Source organism: Pyrgilauda ruficollis, unplaced genomic scaffold (assembly GCF_017590135.1).
Source record: "Pyrgilauda ruficollis isolate IOZ18807 unplaced genomic scaffold, ASM1759013v1 scaffold13, whole genome shotgun sequence".
Lineage (NCBI taxonomy): Eukaryota > Metazoa > Chordata > Aves > Passeriformes > Passeridae > Pyrgilauda > Pyrgilauda ruficollis.
In genome coordinates this window covers 5956746-5962745 of record NW_024511432.1, presented here as the reverse complement: position 1 = coordinate 5962745, position 6000 = coordinate 5956746, and positions in this window count along the sequence as shown.

Here is a 6000-nt window from a genome sequence, read left to right as displayed (position 1 = left end):
TTCTCTGCCCTTGCACGTCAATATTTAAGCAATAGATGCCTTTACATCACCTCCAAGATACCCTTTGAAGGGAAAGAAGGAGGGAGAGAAAGAAAGAGATGGGGAACAATATACCTTCCAAGGAAGATGAAAAGAATCAAGGCTTCACAAAACCAATCCAGATCCCAGACATTTTTGTATCTTTACAGATGTTACTATACAAGGAATGGCATAACATTAAAATCCATTTCATGGGGAGAAGAGAAAAGCTTTGGAGAAAAGCACAAAGGACAGTTCTGCAAAGTCTTTCAAAGCCAGTGGAGCACACCTCCTCCTGGGGGTGGCCAGCTCTAATTGCCACATTGCTACCCAGTAATGATAGGAGGAAGGGAGTCAGGACAGCTGCAGAAAGTAAATGAGACTTCTCAAAGAAAAAAGGAAAGAGAAAATAACTAAGATCTTTTTACCATGCTATTTGAGACAGCAGCCATCAAAGCGTGAGAATCAGTGATGGACAGCTGGGGAGAACAGTCAGGATTCAACAAAACTGTTCAGACAGCATAAAATCAGAGTGAAAATTAATATTCACCAAAAGAAGTAGTCTTTTGCTTTGCCATAGAGGTACCACTGTGTCACAAGGTTAATATCCCATTCTGCTGCCCACATGCAAACTAAGACACCACTTTTCCTGAGGGTGACTGCCACAGCTCTGTAGGAGGGTAAGGATTGGACACCACCTCTTCTCTAGCTGGGAAAGAGAAGCTCCCTCCTGATCTGACAGGTTCACTTTGACAGGCATCAGAGTGGACTGTCCTGCTCACAGTCTATGGTAGGATGGGCAATTGTTCATGGCCTTGTCAGAGCCACAGAGGAAGCTAAATCCAAAGATCAGTCACCCTAACTCTCCTTTCTGCTCTAGTCTCATAAAGGTAAGGTTTTGAAAATATCTCTGTGACTTATCTTTTGTGCCAATGATTCCATCTTCATCAGGGTTGGCTCTCTTTTCTTAAGTAAAAAGGTAAGAGCAGAGGAAGCCTGACTGAGCAAGTTGCTTCCCTTCTGTGGGGGGCATTTTCTCAGCCTTCCACCACTCGGGAGGCAAATTAACTTCTGGTGCAAGGGCAGAGAGTTCAGCACAGCTCTGCTAGCAAAGAGCTTGGCCCAGGTCTCCCTTGTTGATTCCTGCTTTTTAACAAGCATTCAATTTTAAAGTCAGGATTTTTAAAAAGGGGGCATCCACACAGCTGAGGAGACACAGGATTCCACTCCCTCCTCCTGCTTTCCACAGCAAACTTAACACCCAGGAAAAAGAAGACTTGGGAGTCATCAGATGTAACATCTCATTTATTCCTTACAGCTGCCCCTGTTCTTCCCCCCATATTATTATGGGCAAAATATATGGCAATTACAGTCCCCCCTGCTGGTACATTCTCCACCAGCTTTTGAAGCGCAGCTCTGAAGCAGAGCTCCATCTAAATAGAGCCAGCTTTGACATCTGCATCCCAAAGCTCAGTGGGAAATGGGCAGCTCAAATCCTTAACAAAACATCAAGCAAGCCACCTAGGACACTGTGCCCTGTGCTGATTCCCTTCACCACATCAGAGGTGACAGTGTCATTTGACAAATTGCTCCTTCTTGCTTTACAGGACTCTTATGTCACAGCATTGCCTCCAAAGTTTCCCATTTCCCCTACAGAGCAAGGTTACCTCAGCATTTAAACATCAGACAACAGGTTTACCTGACACTTTAGAGTCAGCTAAGGCACTACTCAGCCCCTGCACAATTTACAGTGCTCCTGGAAGCTGGTGGCTACAGCTGAGGTAGCTGTGCATTCAGAAAAATCCCTGCTCTGGGCACAGCCTTGTCTCACCTGCCAGAGCCCCCACACAGTCCACTGGGTCTGAAGGCAAATTTTTCATTGCCCTTCAAGTCCCAGAAGGCCAGGACTTGAAAGGGACACCTTAAGGACACAAGTCAGAGTGACCCTGGCTGCAGTGAGGGAATAAAATAAGTCAGATAGAATCTAACACCTCTTCCAGTTAGCTTCCAGAAATCCTCAAACAACAGAATTATTCCATACAATAACTTCTGCAGCCTGGGGAGGATAGAGCTGTACATTTGAATACACACAAGCAAGGTGTACAGGCTTGTAGCTGGGTGCTCTGCATTCTTCTCTCTTCATTTGACTCCTCAGCCCTAAATTTTGGCTCTGCAATAATTCCCCAAATAGTCAAACTACAGTTTCAGGCATCCCATTACCTGAGGAGGATACGATCCTGGAAGTGTGACTGACCACAATTCAATCTTTCCCACAAGAAACAATGGACAGAGGAATGTGTGCAGGCATTCCAGACATGCACACAACCTGAGCCCACAGGGATAGGAAGATGGATGGACAAACAAGACCACTGGGGTTGTCAGCTGCCAATTCAACACCTGGTAAAGACAAAAGTACAAAAGGAGATTCTGCTTTTAAAGTACCAAGAACTAACTGCTTATTAGTCTGAAGTTGAGTGGAAAATCCCTTTATAATGCAAAATTAAACTTCATCATGTCCTGGTGACCCTGTCTGACCCATCTTCAAACACATCATCCTTCTGAAAGATCTCAGCTGCTTCACCTGCAAGACTGAGCACCGTACAAATCTCTCACAGCCAGTGGTCCTGTTGCCTCTTCCAATCCATTACATTTCCATCACCACCCTCCTGATGCCTGCTGCTCACCGAGGACAATTAAGGATGAAGGATGGAGAATAGCAGGACAATGACAGCAGTAACCAGAGCAGGGTATTAAATAGCTGACAGCAGAGCTCTGAAACAGAGGGGACAGACAGCGAGGTGTTACTGTACACAAGCTTCCACAAGGCAAATGCAGTACAGACAGGGCTATAATCTGCTTCCAGGCATGGAAAACCCAATCCCCTCAGCAGCAGCACTACTCACACCTGCAACCTTTCTTATCTAAGTCTTAAGGACGGAGGAGCTTCACTTTGATCCAGCTCAGCTCTGAGCTGTGCTGCCATTTTGAGGCGTTCTCTCTGCTCTGGCGCATTCTCAGCATCAAGGCACAAAACCCTAAACCAGAACATTTGCACACAAGGTTGGGTGCAAGCATCCTGGTGTCCTGTTCCAAAAGTAAGTTGCAGAGCAGGGAAGCCTGTCTTACCATCAGAAAGCTTGCAATAATCATGAACAATACATTCACTACCACCTGAACTACTGTCTGGTTCACCCAAGCACAAAATACCTGCTCTGGATCAACCTCTATTGTCTTCCTTCTCCCACAGTGCCAGTTCCAGGTTGGACATCACCACTCACCAGTCATTACTTACTTTAGAAGTGGGTTTGTTTCGCATGTTACATTCCATGTTTGCTGTGGTACTTTGTGCTTTCAGGCTTTTGTTTTCACATTCTTCTTAGCAGTTACAGGAACTAATAAAAAACCACAAAAGAGAACAAAAAGCTCTCCTAATTCTAACACAAATAGCCTGGGATTTCATGAGAAGTTGAATACTGAAAGGAAGTGAGGAAGATTTAAGAGATAGTTGTGCAGTTAAGAGTGCACAAAAATAACACAGCAGAACTGTAGAGAGTTCCATCAAAACCTGCAAAGCCCTAATTCATGCCTTGCTTTTGTTTCAACCCTCAGCTTCACATGAGGCTGAGTCCATCCATCCACACACCTGTCACACCTCCCCAGCAGTAGATTTCAGATATATGGACCCCTTACACCTGGTTAGCCAGTCAGGCTGTATTTCAGCAGCATCACTGCACCTTGCCCTGCTCTAGTAAGGGCCAAACATCAGCATTTCCATTTGCCCATGCTCATAAACCAAGACTGTCCTGCAGAGGCCTGGGAAGGCTTCTTGGTACAGAGACAGCTCCTCTGGAATTAATGCACCTTGCATCAACAAAGTCTTAATATTTCAGCAGGAACCAAGACTTCATGTGTTGGCCCTATTCCAAAATTTGGGCTACTTACATCACATGCACTAGATTCAAATAAAGCAGCATTATGGTTTAGTTAATTTTTTCTGCTCCATATATCTCCACAGGCATAAGAAACAGGCTTCTGAATTTGAAATGGAGCCTGAAGTTTCTGCAGAGCTTCACTTCCCAAAAAGCAAATATTTACATCCACTAGCACCAGCTGCCTCTCTTCTTTTTTCCTCCGTTTCATTTCTAGATGCATTGTTGGTACATCTGCTCTATTAATTAAAACTGATTTACACAAGACAAAATAGAATGATTATTACAAGCCTGGAGTGCAAACGAGTGATGTCTAAAATTGCACTGACATATTCCAAAATTCCCATGTCCCATTTTTGCACCTTTCCTGCTTGAAAAGTGTTTTGCTCTGTTCAAATCCACTGGGCATTCCTAGAGCTGAAAACCAAAAGATATTTCAGCCTAACCTGCCTCTTCTGACTTGCTCTTAGCTCCTGCCACAAATGATTAACACAGTGGGGAATGAGGGGAAGGCTGGTGGTGTTTGGCTGTATATTTTCATGATCTAACCATTTTTCAGGCTCATCTTTAGGAGGCCAAGGAGTGGTGATGTAGTTTAGCTTCTGGCCTTAGCTGACCTGCCCGTGCATAGCAAGGCATAACCCAGCACACCCTGCTAAAGCAACCCAGTGCAAAGCTCTGAGGAGCAAAGAGCCTCCCCTCAGTGACCCCCAGAGCCACAGGTGTCCTCCTGCCTCAGAGTGTGCTACTGGCCTCACTCAGGTCTGCCTGTTGTCAGTGACCCAGTGGCATCTGCAGGTCAGGAGAGCTCCTCAGCCATCCCTGCCTTTCATTATCCCACTCTCTCAAAGGTGACACCTTCCAGACATGGCTCCGAAGGGCTTGAGGTGGGAAGGGGAAGGGAAGAGCACAGAGACAGCACAATTTCAGTTTATGCCCCCCCTGGAAAAGATAACACCCCTCTGACAACTACAAAGAAGGTTCTGTCCGTGTTTTTCCAACACTTTTCTGACACCCTGCTGCCCATTCCAACAGAACCTTGCCCTCATGGTCTCCGTAGGACACATCAGCCACAGGAGCCATCTCATTCCCCATATCTTGATCCCAGCTTCAATTTAATCTCTGCTGTGAAAAGCCACAGAAGTGGAGTCCTTAAAACTCATCTACCTTCAAGGGAAAAAGTAAATATACACGTTGGCTCCAAGAGCAGATGGTGTCTAAAGGAAATTATGATAATTAAGCATCCAAGTTTAGATTTCCAAGGGACTATTGCACTCCAGCACCAGACCTCTAGGCCAGTGCAGCAGTTAAAAGTTTCACCACACTTTATTAATTGCTAATTACTGCTTCATTACTTCCACCCATGCTCCTGAGACTGCTGCTGTCACTGTTTCCTTCAGGGGTCACTTCAAAACTGCAGAGAGCGATGTGATGAGTAAGGTCAGTTAGTGAAACATAAATAGGTCTTCTCAGCTGCTGCATGTGCTCAGCCCAAACCAGCTCTGAGGCCTGTTACACTCACTAAGTACAGTTTGTTCTCAGGATTGTAGGAGAGGATTCAGAATTTGTCTAATTTACAACTGTACATTTGTGAATTTATACAGATTACAGTGGTAACTTCTGTTCTGGCTCCCTTTTGGTAAACCCCACTGTTGCGACGAACTCTCCGTGTGTGGAGACACGAGGCTTGACTCTGTTCCACCATCCAGCCTAAGGAGCAGTGGCTGTCCTGCCTGTCCCCTCTGTAATTTAGTGAGGGACTTGTCAGAGTGAATTTACATCTGAGTTTAATCCATTTCCTACTCAAACCCTTCCCTCCAAAAAGTCTGAGCAAATCCAGTCAGAGTCTGGTCTCAAGTTTTTGCACACAGCACAGCAATACTGCTGGGAATTGAAAGCTGGACAATATCCAGAGCTTTGAACAGGTTTCCAAGTCTGAAAACAATTTTCCAGCACAGAATTTTCACAAAGCTACTCACATAATTAAGAGCCAAACCACTTATATGAATATAAATTTATGGGCTAATGCTACTCTGTTTCATAATGGAAACAA